Source organism: Danio rerio, chromosome 22 (assembly GCF_049306965.1).
Source record: "Danio rerio strain Tuebingen ecotype United States chromosome 22, GRCz12tu, whole genome shotgun sequence".
Lineage (NCBI taxonomy): Eukaryota > Metazoa > Chordata > Actinopteri > Cypriniformes > Danionidae > Danio > Danio rerio.
Window position 1 is genome coordinate 2,871,298 of NC_133197.1, and position 16,826 is coordinate 2,888,123.

The 16,826-nt window shown below is 40.6% G+C and overlaps 1 pseudogene; it reads left to right on the forward strand.

Annotated features, from left to right (window-relative positions):
- Positions 1-530: 530 nt before the first annotated feature.
- The window catches only part of LOC141380121 (uncharacterized), a 47,862-nt pseudogene continuing 31,566 nt past the window's right edge, over positions 531-16,826 (forward strand).

Below are 16,826 nucleotides of genomic sequence, written 5' to 3' on the forward strand. Positions count from 1 at the left end.
TTAATTTAATAACAATATTTCCCCTAAATGCTCATTTTGTACTCAAAATGATGAAACACTAAACCATTTATTTTGGGAGCGCACTTAATTACTGTAAAGTGTTTTAGGTTGACTTTTCCAATTTCAATAAAAAATTCTTACTTCCAAACTTCTGTATTTACCCGAAAATTGTATTCTTTGGTTACTCGCTGAATGTAGATCCTCCTCGTTGTACATTTATTATTAATTAATTGCTTTTTTAAAGCAAAATTTTACATACATAAAAGTAAATTTTCAAAAAAACACCCTTACTTTCTTATTATTTATGTGAACTCTTTAAAAGACTCTAACAATTACATTGCATGTAAAACGCTTTCTTGGTGTAAATCATTTAAACTTGTTTAATTTGCTGGAATTTTATTTATGTCACCCTTTGTCTCCTTGTTCATATTGTATCTTTGTAATGTTCTTTCTTGGTTAATAAAAAGAAAAAAAAAACGCATCCTCCGTTGTGTCCGCCTTGACGTGATGACGTCAGCACTGACGCGTTCATCCAGCGTCGAGTCTTCAGAGCTGAGGTGAGTCGTTGACGCTTTTTCTCGTGTTTACACAACAATAAAACACACTTTACAGTTTATTAAAGCGACAATCTGCGACTAGTTTCTGCATTGAGTTCCCCTCTATCTGTGTGTCTGCTGACCAACACTATGAGGCGGTGAGTAGCTCTGAGAAGAAATTATGATCGGTGTATTTGTGTTTTTCTGTTGTATGCTCGTTTTTCTAACGCTTTTGAGTATTGAAAACGCAAAGTATGATGTGAAGATGTAACAGAATCCGGTGTATGTAAATTTATCCGTTAAATTAATATGTATATCGACACATTTTTATTTATATGACGGCGAAAAACCAACAACAATGGATGACCAGTAAGAGACAATAATCTTCAATGGTGTTACCGCTTAGAAAAGTCACACCAGTGATCATTTTCATGATAAATATGTCTGCTGTAAGGTATCTTGTGTGTCCGATATGAATCAGATCTGTAGGTGCGTTCGACATAAAGCACAGCTGCAGCCGGTGATCAACGAGATTAGCCGGGCGCAGGCGGGGGCGGAGTTGGACACTTCGGGGCTCAAAGTTTCTGCAGTCATGATCCTGAGCTGCGTCCTAAATGGCACACTATGCACTCATGCACTATGTACTTATGCACTTACACACTCAACAGGATAGTATATGTATGTAGTGTCGTCCCAAATGGCACACTAATGTTTTTTTACTAAGCGGAAATTCAAACCGTTTCTCTGATGACGTTTGACGGTTGCTAAATCAGTGAAATAAACGACCGAATTATCAAATAATACCTGCCGTGAGTAAAACCGCATTCACCATCGGGAGGCGCTATAATCACTCTCGTAGGAGAATTTTGCTTTCACCATCCAAAATAAGTTATCCAACATGTGCGCCCGATAGCTCCGCCCCTTCCGCAACGTAAGCAAACCTGCGGTCGTTGAGTGCGTGAAGTGTCCATCATTACACACTTAATTTTAGCGGCTGAATGAGTGCATCATCCGGGTTATTAAAGTATACTCATTATTTTTAGAGTTTTCAGTGTGAACGCACTACTTACACTATTTATACTACAAAATGGCGTAGAATAGTGCATAAGTATGCGATTTGGGACGCAGCTATAGATATAACTTATACACTAGAGCTGCGTCCCAAATCGCATACTTGTGTACTACATACTTGTACTATCCTGTAGAGTGTGTAAGTGCATAAGTACATAGTGCATGAGTGTATAGTGTGCCATTTGGGGCGCAGCTTAGATATCGCATAGGGACCCTGAGCATGCGTCAATAGCGCCGCCATATATGTATAGTGCTCCCAGTTTAAGTGTCATTGAACTGCACTAGTCAAGTAGGGTTGTAATGGTATGAATTTTTTACGGTATGATAATCGTCTAAAACAATACCACGGTTTGACGGTTTCGCGGTATATGGTATGTTACAAATGTTACAAAATAATAGAACAGTGAAGCAAATTTGACTTTTTCCAAATAATATATTTATTATAGTAAATTTTGAATTTATTATTTTAGTTACTATAAACAACACCACTTACAATGAACAAATAAAAAAATAAGAAAATAATAAATAATGTGTCAAAGTCCAAATAAAATCCAAATAAACATGGTGCAAATCCTCAGTAAAAAATAGATATAAATATTTACTATACTATAAATAGTTACATAACGAAACTAGATTCAATATGGAACATCCTTAGGTTTTATGTGCCAGCATGGATATGGTTGTCTGTGGATATGGATTTGGATATGGTTGTCTGCAATGCAGACAAACAGCTGCACCTTCATTTGCGTCTTTTGAAAACAGCAAGAGCAGCAGTTCGTCTTTGCTGTGTCACTGTTTTGTCATGTTTCTGTGCTGCTGTGCATGCAAAAGTACTTAGTATGAGAATTATTTCATGCAAAACTTTTTTTTTTTGCGTTTTATTTAGCCGCGCAGAAATGTATGCCTTTCTCTCATTCCGTGTTGTTCAAAAAGCTCATTGTTGGTCCACAAACAAAAGCGAAACCTATGCTTATTGGTTGTGATATAGCGAGTTTGAACCAATCTGGGCATGGAGGAGGGACAATGCATCAATGTATCATGTCTGATTTGTCCGGAGACACAGTGACGAGCGTTTCTTTGTCAAATCAGCGTTGTCAAATTTTGATGACGTAACCGCACTGATTCCAGAGCCTCTGAAAGTCCGCGAATGTTATGTGATACGGCACTGGAAAGCTGAGATTCTCTTCTTTATGCCAATCTTTGAATTGTATGAATCAGATCAGCGGATTAAAAGTTATTAAACATTTAAGAGCAATACTTATTTTTAGCCGCGGGCGGCTGTCTCGGTCTTTAAGGGTTAAAACCGTTGATATGCAATTGTTCATGGTATGATAATCGTGCACGTTCAAATCGTGGTAGACCGTCATACCGGTATATTGTTACAACCCTATAGTCAAGATAGTGTTATTAAGTGAAGATGCGGGACTTTAGCGCCGTCTACGAGTGTAGTAACGAGCAAACAAAGAAAACAAAGCACAAAGGCAGAACATTTCATAGGTAAGATTCAGTTTTTTACGTTTTTGTATGTTATAAACTTTTGTGCTAAACAGATAACGCTATTGATGATAACACAGTCACTGCATTCACCATAAGGCAAAGCAGCAGCAACTCACACTAAACACTCGGCTTATGCTAGTTTTGTTGAATAAAATCAGCAAACAATGCAAAAGAAATATGACAACGAGATGCTGCGCTGCCAGAAACTTGTATTATTGTCGGCTAGTGAACGAGTCGTTCATAACAGAGATTTATTCACAAACGAATCGCTCCCTCCGTCAGTATGAGAAGTGAAAGCAGGAGAGGAGCTGTGTTTCAGGACACGGATTAGATTAAATTTAACAGGGAGAGTGGATAGTACATTTCTGTACACACAAACACACGCTTTTTATCAGGAATGCCCGTGCGATCACTGATCCATCAATGTAGAAAAGTGATGTAAATTAATAATTTTCATAATTTAAAAAAATTGAATACTGACCTCACATTTGGTTCAGTGAAGTAACCAAACATTTTGGTTTTCCAATGGAGTACTGGAATGGAATTAGTGTCGTAGACAAAGCGCATGCCTATCTGTCATAACTGTTTCACGAAACTTACTTATAAGGAATTACATTTAAAAAGTGTGGAAATTTCCATGGGTGTAAGCAGAAGACAACAGAACTGCCAACAAAAGTATTTGATGTACAAAAGTGAAACCAAAATAGTCAACAGTATCTGGATGCAGCCTTTATGATGCAAGCTGAGACTGCATCACTCAGCGATGCAATGTCAGACACAATGCACTCAAACAGAGCGAGTGACATCACTGTGACGGGTAGGGTTAGGTGAGCCCATTAAAAAGCATTGGATGCAGCCCAGATTGCACTGCACCAGGTCTGCAGCCAGACCCCTCTCAAAATAGTGCCCAAATATATACAACAAAAAAGAAATATTTACAATAATAAAAATAATATCATAAAGTAGCAAAAGTAGCAAACAAAAATTTGTTAAACTCGAGAACGGGGACGATTGTGAAGCCAAGCAAAAGAAAGAAATATAACAAAACAATTTTAATTCATGAATAACCCCTTACCTCGCTAAAAACTGATTAAAAGAAAAAAAGGTCTTCAGCGCAGTGCACCGCATTCTTCCCTATACTGAACTGTAGAATAAAATAAATACAAAAGATGGCGTTCACCTCTTACCTGATGTCTTTAACAATACATTTTCTACGTGTTTGCAAAATGGAAGTCGTACGACATCTTCCCTATCCACCTTACTCAGAGAAAAGAGTGAACTTGAGGAGGTATATCTTAATATTGTCGGGAAAGAGACAAAAAATAACAAACAAATCAATTGAAATAAAAATGTACAAAACTCACAAAATTTATCAAAGTCGGCAAACGTAATGCAAAATAATTTTACCCAAACGAAAGTTAAGCAAAAACAACGAAAATCACAGTCATGTCAGCAAAATACACGAAAAACGATATCAAAGGAAAAGGCGCTCTCCTCGCGCTCTCCCTGACATGCTTTTTATATCCCCGCACTACGGATCCCGTGAACATTTGAGCACGTTCTTAACATAGTCAAAAAAATGACTGTGATTGGCCGTGAAGGTCACCCGTTCACTGAACTCGCCGTTGTTTACCGAGTGTAACCACAGATACTCGCACACTGGAGTGTTTTAAAGCCGCCAAGATCAGCTTGTCTGTCTATAAGCTGACATACGAGCGGTCTGCTGATGAAAACGCGGCTTTAAAACGCTCCATGAAATCATAAAAACATGAGATAAATATGACAAATTTCTGATAACTGAAAAATGAACTGGTCTTTCCTTCATAGATTATCCAAAAACAGGAGGAAGAAAGTCAAATTTTCTCGGCAGGGAGATTTAATTTTACAATAATAGATAAAAATCTAAACAGTAACGGTTAGGGATGTAACGGGATGAGAATTTCACGGTACGGTAATACCTCGGTATGAATGTCACGGTACGGTATTTATTGAATCATTTACAGGAAAAAACAAAACTTATGAAAATACTCCAAAAAAGTGCCAAAAGTGTCAATGACATACAAATTAGCCATCTATCTGTAAGCTTTGAAACAGGAACTTCAATTTTAATAACAAAAAAATATTAAACCATGTAAAAAAATTAAGTTTCAATTTAGTATTGTTGAAAACTCATCACATTCAACATTTAATCACTCACTCACTCAGATAGAGATGGGTTTAAAGGAAAATTATCATATAAATATAATCTGGTAAAAGCTGGTATCTCTGGGCATTTACAATGTCCCCTGCAACAGAAAAACCCCTCTCATTTGGGACTGAGGTTTCTGGGACAAGAGAGATATGACTTGGCCCAGGTTGACAGCAGTGGGTAACGTTGTGCATTGTCTTTCCCCCACTTGAGAGGACAAACCATGAGTGAGATAGAGATCTCATGTCTGCATCAATCTGAACAGTGTGCTGACAACACCGCTATTCAGTACGCGCGCGACAACACAGCTGATAAGAACTCGCGCGACAACACCGCTATTCAGTACGCGCGCGGCGACAACACCCGCTTTAGGGTTTTCCAGCTCTTTTTCATTCCCGCTTCTAGCAGCACACTCCATTTCCGCATTACTGGATCTGTAGCGACAACAGACCGCAAGGGATGATGGTCAAGCATGGGCTGATGGGAATTGTAGTTTCCGGTACCTCCCGTTCGCTTCATTCGCCTGAGCAAATTTTCTCAGAAGACCTATAGTTTTACCGAGTCATGCGACTACGGTAATATCGAAAAAAATTAATATTGCAGTATGACGGTATTTACAATACCGTTACATCCCTAGTAACAGTAAATCCCTTAAATACATATTTTATAATTGTTAGTAGGCATTTTCTTCATAAAAATTACATCTATGTAAAGTATTTGCAAAAAAAAGCCAGAGTATAACGTTTAATGAGGGTTAATCGTCTGAGGCTCATCAATATTATCAGAGCTGCTGGAATCTTCTATTTCTTCAGCTCATTGACTACCATATTGATATATTTTGTCTATCAGTGTAAATTAATCAATTTTTTTTCTGTTTATTCTTTTGAAGCTCTGCCACCATCAGTGAAATCTGCAAAGACAGAGTTTATTGAAGGACAGTGAGAAGATGAGTGATCCAGAACCCTGCAGAATTAAACAGGAAGACACTGAAGCACTAATAGGTTTGTGTTTATTCATTACTCTTCAATATTTAAGCTGAAGAACAGTGAGGTTGTGAATCTTTACACACGTCACTCGTTTTAGTCCTTTTTCATATTACCTTTTATATTACACTGCATTCTTAATTTTCCTATTTGTTTACAATTTGGTCATTAAAGTAGTCAAGATATATGAACTGAACCTTTTAGTTCTTCTGCTCAACGAAAACCGGCTTCTAGAATGCATCAAACATAATAATAATAATGAGCACATGTTCAGCGCTGTGTTCTGCTGGAGAGATGGAGTTTCACAGTGAGCTTTTAGCAGGGTTCTGCTTCTGTTGTACCTTCAGTGTCAGTGAAAGACAAAACTCACAAGCAGACAAATGTGCCCAGATGAGGCTTTTCAAATATGTGGAGCGTTTTTAATCTCTTGCGCATTAATCCCCCCCCCCTCTTACCTCACCATTTTTTTTGCACTGTTGAGCTCTGCTGGAGCGCCACCTGCTGTTTACAGACTTAATAATTTGCCTCCTAAAACTTATTTGCTTAATTTACAGATGTGAAGGAGGAGAGTGAAGAACTGAATGAAGATGAGGAGAAACATCAGGTCAAAAGGGAAGAAAAAACCCAATCAGAGACTGAAGATAGTATTTCAGTGAAAGGAACAGCAGTAAATAGTTTGACCTGCACTCAGTGTGGAAAGAGTTTCAGCCGTAAATGTGGTCTCAATGAACACATGAGGATCCACACTGGAGAGAAACCTTTCAAGTGTCCACACTGCGACTGGAGATTTAATAAATCAAGAAACCTCAAATCTCACTTAATGCTCCACACTGGAGAGAAACCTCACCAGTGTTCACACTGCGGCAAGAGATTCAGTCATTCAGGACACCTGAAATCACACTTGAGGATCCACACCGGAGAGAAACCTTACAAGTGTTCACACTGCGGCAAGAGATTCAGTGTTTCAGCATGCATGAAAGCACATGAGAGGACTCACACTGCTGAGAAACCGTATCACTGCACTGCTTGTGGGAAGAGATTCTCATATTCATCTTCTCTACGAACACACGCTAAAAACTGTCAGAGTAAGTAGATCATCTAAACACCCACAGCCATATCACCCTGCAGCCCAAAACCGGTTACTCACTGAAGCTAAGCAGGGCTGAGCCTGGTCAGTATCTGGATGGGAGTCCACATGGGGAAACTAGGCTTCTGTTGGAAGTGGTGTTAGTGAGGCCAGCAGGGGGCGCTCAACCTGAGGTTTTTGTGGGTCCTAATCAGGGCCAGAGCTGAACTGCCGATCAACCCCAATGTGAAAACGAAAGTGACCGGTTATGAAAATGAAGTGAGGTGTCGTGGACCTCTATTCTGCCGCCCTATGCGCGGATATAACTGAGGACGCGCGGGTGCTGAGGAAGGGAGGGAGGTGTCGCCGACGCTGCTCACTCTATTCTGCTGCCCTATGCGCGGAAATAACTGAGGACGCGCGGATGTCGCAGACCTCTATTCTGCCGCCCTATGCGCGGATATAACTGAGGACGCGCGGGTGCTGAGGGAGAGAGGGAGGTGTCGCTGATGCTGCCCTCTCTATTCTGTCGCCTATGCGCGAATATATCTCAGGACGCTGGTGGTGAGGGAGGTGTCGCGGACATAACTGAGGACGCGGGTGGTGAGGGAGGTGTCACGGATATAACTGAGGACGCGGGTGGTGAGGGAGGTGTCACGGACATAACTGAGGACGCGGGTGGTGAGGGAGGTGTCACGGACATAACTGAGGACGCGGGTGGTGAGGGAGGTGTCACGGACATAACTAAGGATGTGGGTGGTAGGGGGGTGTTGCGGACCCCGCCCTTTCTATACCGCCTAGGTCGCCTCTATGAACGCGCCGGCCCTGGTCCTAATAACCCAGTATAGCAAAGGGTACGTTATGCTGTCAGTGAGCACTGTCTTTCAGATGAGACGTGAAACCAAGGTCCTGACTGTCTGTGGTCATTAAAAATCCCATGGAACTAACCATGGTGTGCTGGCCAATTTTCCTCCATTTGCCCTTATTCATGAGTTAAAGTGAAACTGCCGAACTAGAGTTAAAGTCAGGCATCCTGCTAATTTGACTCACACTTTTTGTCAGACGGCTCACCGATCAGGTATACATCCGCGCTAAAATATCAATGTGAAAGTCATCATAACTTGCGTAGACGCAGCTCCTAAATCAACTTTGAGAATAGATTAACGGCGATATTTTTTTATTGTGCGATAAGAGTCCTGCGTTAACTCCGATAACGGCCCACCACCAATAAATACACATTACATTGAACAAATATCCAGGTTGCATTATTTAGGATAATTGTGGAGTTAATAGAATGTATTTAATGCTAAATTATACGAGTATGATGTGGTTTGTTCATCATTCCCTCAAGCCATTCAGGCTGTTGACATATTGCATCTTGACAAATATGTGAGAAAGTTATTGAAATGTTTATAAATGATGTTCCTCAAAGAAATATAGGGCGACAGAAGACATTCAAGACTGTCCCAGCAAACTCACAAGCAGAGAAACGAGCCCAGATGTCAGCTTTTAGTAGTAGTTGAAGCATTTTGAATGACTCGCACACAATAATCACAGTCATTTTAGAGGAAGTTTAGAGTGAATTTGAAGTTTGAAACTTTGACAGAGCAAATGGAAAGTGATCGGCACCACAAAACCTTTTATTGACACATGCTCATAAACATTTACAGTGTCCACACGTGTGTTTTAGCCAGTAATGATTGCACTGTCAGGACTTTCAAGAGGAACTGTTAAAAACTAACACTTATTCATTTAAGTTTTAGATGTGATTGTGAAGGAGGAGAGTGAAGAACTGAATCAAGATGAGGAGAAACATCAAGAAAAAACCCAATCAGAAACTGAACGTAGTATTTCAATGAAAGGAACAGCTGTAAATAGTTTGACCTGCACTCAGTGTGGAAAGAGTTTCACCCGCAAAAGCACTCTCAATTATCACATGAGGATCCACACTGGAGAGAAACCTTACAAGTGTTCACACTGCGACAGGAGATTCAGTTGTTCACAAAACCTGAAATCACACACGAGGACTCACACAGGAGAGAAGCCTTACCAGTGTTCATACTGCAGTAGGAGATTCAGACATTCAGGAGTCCTAAAAAAACACTTGAGGACTCACACTGGAGAGAAACCGTATCACTGCACTGCTTGTGGGAAGAGTTTCACAGATCCATCTTCTCTACGAACACACACAAAAAGTTATCACAGTAAGTAGATCAGCTAAAGATCCAGGTTGTACTGTTTGGGATAATTGTGGAGTTTATAGAACGTATTTAATGCTAAATGATATAAGTATGATGTGGTTTCTTCATCATTCCCTCAAGCCATTCAGGCTGTTTACATATTGCATCTTTTCAAATGCAAAAAACAAAGAGGAAGTAGTGCGAGTCGCACTTTCCACACATTTTTGACACAAAGTGAATGGCTCCATAAACAACAATAAAGGACACAGCAGATGCTGTTATTCTGCTTAGCAGAGACACAGGAGATCTTGGGTTCTGTTGTACCTTCAGTGTCAGTGAAAGACTCAAAACTAGACAAATGTGCCCAGATGAGGCTTTTAAAGTAGTTGGAGCATTTTTAATTACACACACTGTCGGCTACATCACTATAGTATGTGATGGCAAAGTTTAAAAAGACAGAGCAAATGAAAAGCGAAAGCGTCATCTATATTATTATAGTTGTAGTTACAACCCCAAATCAGAAAAGGTTGTGACAGTATGGAGAACGCAAATGAAAACAGAAAGTAGTGACTTCTAAATTTACTGTGACTTGTATTTCATTGCAGACAAAACAACAAACATTATTTCATGTGTTTTTCTTCATTTATTTTCCTGCAACACATTTAAAAAATAGTTGGGACAGGAGCAGTTCAGGGCTCGTGATCAGGTAAATTGGTGAAATAATGATGTGATTGGGAACAGGTGATGTCAACAGGTGATTGTAATTATGATTGTGTACAAAAGCAGCATCCAAAAAAGGTCTAGTCCTTTAGGAGCAAAGATGAGCCGAGGATCGCCAGTTTGCCAACAAATACATGAGAAAGTTATTGAAATGTTTAACAATGATGTTCCTCAAAGAAAGAGAAATGAGCCCAGATGTCGGCTTTTAGTAGTAGTTGGAGTATTTTTAATTACTCGCGCACACTAATCACAGTCACTCAGAAGTTTAAGGTGAATTTGGAGTTTAACACTTTGACAGAGAAAATGGAAAACAATCGGCACAACAAAACCTTTTATTGACACATGCTCATAAACATTTACAGTGTCCACACGTGTGTTTTAGTCAGTAATGATTGCACTGTCAAGACTTTCAAGAGGAACTGTTAACAACTTGCACTTATTTGTTTAATTTTCAGATGTGATTGTGAAGGAGGAGAGTGAAGAACTGAATGAAGATGAAGAGAAACATCAAGAAAAAACCCAATCAGAGACTGAACATAGTATTTCAGTGAAAGGAACAGCTGTAAATAGTTTGACCTGCACTCAGTGTGGAAAGAGTTGCAGCCGCAAAAGCGCTCTCAATTATCACATGAGGATCCACACTGGAGAGAAACCTTACCAGTGTTTGCACTGCGACAAGAGATTCAGTTGTTTACAAAACCTGAAATCACACACGAGGACTCACACAGGAGAGAAACCTTACCAGTGTTCATACTGCAGCAAGAGATTTGGTCATTCAGGAGTCCTAAAAAAACACGTGAGGACTCACACTGGAGAGAAACCGTATCACTGCACTGCTTGTGAGAAGAGTTACACATCTTCATCTTCTCTACGAACACACACAAAAAACTTTCACAGTAAGTAGATCAGCTAAAGGTCCAGGTTGCATTATTTAGGATAATTGTGGAGTTTATCCCTGCTGAAAAATCCAGCTTAAACCAGCCTAGTATGGTTGGCTGGTTTTAGCTGGTCGACCAGCCTGGTTTTAGAGGGGTTTTGGCCACTTCCAGGCTGGTTTCCAGCCATTTCCAGCCTGGTCTTAACTGGTCAGGCTGGAAAGTGACCAGCTAAAACCAGCTTGACCAGCCTGGTTTAAGCTGGACATAGCTGGTTTTGGCTGGGCTCCCAGCCTGGCTAGGCTGGTCAAGCTGAATTTATCTGGTCCTCTCCCAGCCTGTCCAGCTAAAACCAGGCTGGAAATGGCCAAAACCCCTCTAAAACCAGCCTGGTCGACCAGCTTAAACCAGCCAACCATCCTAGGCTGGTTTAAGCTGGATTTTTCAGCAGGGATAGAATGTATTTAATGCCAAATGATATAAGTATGATGTGGTTTCATCATCATTCCCTCAAGCCATTCAGGCTGTTAACATATTGCATCTTTTGCAAACGCAAGTTAACAAAGAGGAAGTAGTTCTTTAGGAGAGAAAGGTCTAGTCCTTTAGGAGCAAAGATGGGCCGAGGATCGCCAGTTTGCCAACAAATACGTGAGAAAGTTATTAAAATCTTTAACAATGATGTTCCTCAAAGAAAGAGAAATGAGCCCAGATGTTGGCTTTTAGTAGTAGTTGGAGCATTTTTAATTACTTGCGCACACTAATCACAGTCACTCAGAAGTTTAACGTGAATTTGGAGTTTGAGAAGACAGAGCAAATGGAAAGCTCTTAAACATTTACGGTTTGCACATGTGTGTTTTAGTCAGTAATGATTGCTCTGTCAAGACTTTCAAGAGCATAGGTTTCAAACTCAATTCCTGGAGGGCCGCAGCTTTGCACAGTTTTGCTCCAACCCTGATCAAACAGCTGATCCAACTAAAGGTGTTCATGACTCTGTGCAGAGCTGCGGCCGTCCAGGAATTGAGTTTGAAACTTAGAAGAACTGTTCAAATCTAAACTCTTAAAATTAACTTTCAGAAGTGACGGTGAAGGAGGAGAGTGAAGAAATGAATGAAGACGAGGAGAAACATCAGGTCAAAAGTGAAGAAAAAACCCAATCAGAGACTGAAGATATTATTTCAGTGAAAGGAACAGCAGTAAAATATTTCACCTGCACTCAGTGTGGAAAGAGTTTCAGCTTTAAAAGCACTCTCAATTATCACATGAGGATTCACACTGGAGAGAAACCTTACCAGTGTTCATACTGCGACAAGAGATTCAGGTGTTTACAAAGCTTGAAAAGACACACAAGGACTCACACAGGAGAGAAGCCTTACCAGTGTTCACACTGCGACAAGAGATTCAGTCATTCAAGATACCTGAAATCACACGAGAGGACTCACACTGGAGAGAAACCTTACCAGTGTTCACACTGCGGCAAGAGATTCAGTGATTCAACGAACCTGAAGACACATCTGAGGACTCACACTGGAGAGAAACCGTATCACTGCACTGCGTGTGGGAAGAGTTTCACATCTTCATCTTCTCTACGAAAACACACAATAAACTGTCACAGTAAGTAGATCAGCTAAAGGTCCAGGTTGTGTTATTTAGGACCGTGACCTTAAACTTGTTTTAGTTTGTGGCCCCCGCCTTGATTTGAAAGTCTAATGTTAGTGCGGCCCGCAGGTTTGACATGTATTGCACTTTACAGTGTTGTGTGCAGATCTGAACGAACCTACCAATCACGGTGGGGTATATGGCTATCGGGGGCGGGACATCAGCTGGGCTTGGTGCAGGCAGAGAAACATTTCTCATCTCATTGAGTGAAAGTTACAGCAGCATCGACATGGAGTGTTTTCCTCCATGCCTGGCTGGCTGCCTTGCTTCTATTGGGCATACGAGGACAGTCGTCCCAGTGCACTTCATGCACAACACTTCAAAAAAAGTTTTTTAGGTTGCTGCCCAGCAGGACATTATAAATATATAAATGTTTACAAATCGGTGCTTAGTTTGAGCCGGATCCTGTCCTGGGAAATGTCAAATATTTGTGTTTTGCTTTTCTAGTATTTATTTTAATACAAATACACACTCACACACATGACGGTAGCCACTATTTTCAAGCAAACAAACAGTGTTTAACAATTGGCCATGAACAATATTTTCAACCAATCATCTTACGTTTACAATCACTCTCATTGGTTGGTGGTTAATGTTTCGTGCGCAGTGAGCAGAGCCTGCCTAAATAATATCTGTATTTCCAAAATAGCAAAGAGGCAGTCAAACCTGTTTTCATTTTTTAAACTATGAGTAAATCTGATAATGAGGCTGATCAAAAGAGATCTCGAAAAGATGAAACTGCGTCACTGGATCAGAATAGCGGCAAACTGAATCTAAGCAAGTCAAGTCTGCCACAGAACATGATGGAGGAGCTAACTGTGGGCTCTTCTTGAAAATTAGTGTAGCGAATTAGCTCAAAGAGAAGAAGAAGATTCATTTGAACGGGGCTTCAAAAGAATCGACTCTTTAAATCCTAACAAACGAATCATGCAGAAATCATCGGATGGACAGTTGACTTTAATTACGGCTATTGCTATCTAAGTAAAAACCCATTCATGTTTAAGTAGGGTAGCAAGTTCGAAGACATTAGATTCATAAATAAGCACAGGCACCTTTCTTTATACAAAATGACACTTTATTGACTAATCTAACCGAAACTAACACAAACACACATTCATACAAGTATAGAGAAGAGTAAAGAAACAAAAATAAGAGTCTGAGAGAATATAATGATGGAAAATCTCAGATTTTGTAAGACCAAGCCAAGCGAACCAATAATAATCAATTTAACCCTTGCATAGTCTCTTTACGGTTGCATTTAGTTTACACCGGTTCAGTGCTAATCTAGAAGTGTTACTTGCATTCCTTGTGTGATGTGAAGAGCTCCCTCTGTTGAGCATGTGGTTGGATGGTGTTCAGTTCTTTTGTCCTCGCAAGGCTTGGAGTGGGGTGGAGTCGGTCGTTTTAAGTTTTGAAAGCAGCGAAATGGCTAGTCGTGTTTGACTAATGGTTTTGCGGCACACTAAAGCCTGGTTTATACTTCTGCATCAAGTGACCGGCGTAACCCACTGCGCATGCAACGCGCGTAGCTGTGCATTTATACTTCTGCGCGCTGTCTCTGTCGGTCTGCATTAACACTTCCGAAACGCTAGTTGGCAGTGAGGTGTAAATGTTCCTCTGTGTCGAGTTTCCTCGCTGCTGTTTTGTTTTCCTGGATGTACAAGTGACTCAAACTCGCTCATTTTGAGGCAGGAACCGGCGGACGTGCAACAACTTTAACTATGAGGTAAACACAAAACAAAACTTTCCATCCGGAGCTCCTTCACGGGACTCCACACTTGTAAACAATCGCTCCATTGGGCTAGCGCCGCTCTCGGTCCCGCCCAGACTCGTCAGCGCTTCCAAGCTGACCAATCACAGAGCTTGCGCTACGCGTTGTTGCGACGTGTAGTTAAATTTTTTGAGAGGTGCACGTCAGTCACGCCGACGGCCACAGCGAAGGGCTGTGCGTCAATGCCTTAGCATACGCCGGCGTTTGACGCAGAAGTATAAATCAGCCTTAAGCTTAACTAGACTGTCGACAGAAAAGAAAGAAAGAAAGAAAGGTATCGATATGGGAATGTCTAATCTGTGCAATTAACCCATTTTGTCTGGGCCCCGGCCTGCTCCCTGGAGTCCTCTGGGTTCAAGTCATTCTCTGGCCTGGGCCTTCTAGATTGGGTGTTCTTCTCTAGTCTCGGGTTTCTGGTTCTTGGAGGTTTCTCTGTTTCTGTTCTTTTGGCGGTACCCACCCTCCAGGGCCAAGTTGACCAATCCGAAGTTAAACTTCCCTGAGGCAAGTTTTATAGCTCTTTGTTCAGAAGTGTAGTGATTTGCATAGGTATTTTGATGTAAACTGATGCAGAAATGTTCACGTTTCTTAAAATGTTGATATGTTGCACTCGTATTAAGATAAAATGTAAACAATCGTTCGGTACACCAAATTAGTTTTGCAGGGACATCAAACATGAACTTGTTTAGCTGTAGTACAGTTAAACATTGATTGCAGAAGTATTAAAACCATAATATTAATACATGAGCAAGAGAAATGTTGCAAAACACTTGCTTACACATAACGAGAGAATAAATGTTTACATTAAAACATCAGTCTTAAGCAAGGAGCTTATAGAAGTTTCAGGTCTCTGTCCAGTGCTGTGAGCACATTCCTTTGTGTTGTAAGTACCTTGGAATCGGATCACAACTGACCATGCAGTCTTTCCCTGGGCAGAAGTTAGTGCTCTGTTGGCTGACACATTTGTTGAATAAAAGTAAATTAATTATGTGTCTGATCGGCCATATTCGTTACATTAGACAGAGACATAGTGAGTCATTTAATTACTGTTTTTCACTTGGATGTAAACTGAAATGCCACTTAAAGAGTTATTGTGAGATCTCCCTCTCTCTTACAAAATAAATCAAAGTGATGCGTACGCGGCGGGATAAAAGAACAGTAAGGAACTCAATGCAGCCTAATGTTGTCTGCAGTCACATATCGACACCTGTCCATCAGCAATAAGAGTCCCCGGTAACTGGACAATTTATATTCAATATAGCTTTATTTGTATAGCGCTTTTACAATGTAGATTGTGTCAAAGCAGCTTCACATAAATGGTCATAGTAACTGGAACAGTGTAGTTTAGTTTTTAGTGTTTAAGTTCAGTTCAGTTTAGCTCAGTTCAGTATGATTTAATCATTACTGAGAGTTCAAACACTGAAGAGCAAATTCATCGATGCGTAGCTCTACCAATCCTGAACCATGCGAGCCAGTGGCGACAGCGGAGAGGGGAAAAAAACTTCACCTGATAGGAGTGAAGAAAAAAAACCTTGAGAGAACCAGACTCAGTTGGGCACGACCATTTTAATTTCTCCGCTGGCCAAAAGCTTGTGCAGAGCTGCAGTCACCGAGGTGGAGGCTGGAAGATGGCCTCAGAATTATAGGGTAGCACCGTCATTTGTGGATCATTTGCATCGCTCTACCTGCGTTGTATTTGCATTTGCCTCACGCAATAAACATTACATATATTTCTATCATTAGTACTACTATTTATTACCGATTGATTTATTTTTTAAGTAATTCTTAATTTGTTATTTTTCAACTTATTTTGTGTTTAAAAATAAAGAGATTTGAGAAGATTGAAATTTTTTCACCCAGGCTCTGCCTCCAGCGGACCTCAGGTATATTGAGTTTCAGACCCCTGATTTAGATTAAAGACTGTCCCAGCAGACCCACAACTAGACAAATGTGTCCAAATGCCCAGGCTTTTAAAGTGGTTTGAGCATCCTAACTCCTAAACATTGACAGTTTACACACATTTATTACACCATCCAACCTGCTCCGAACTGGGATTGAACCGGCAACTCTTTGTATGGGAGTTGGTTACTCTATCAAGGAGGCTAAAGACCATGGCCTCTAGCGTCTGTCGCTACTAGGGGTGTCACGATTTCGATTTTTAATCGAAATCGATCGAAATTTATGCTCAATTTCGATTATCGAATCAAAAAATAGAATCGTCGATGCTGCCACGCCCCTATGTCACGTCAGCTTGGCTTGCCAAGCGGGAAAATAACAGGCTTG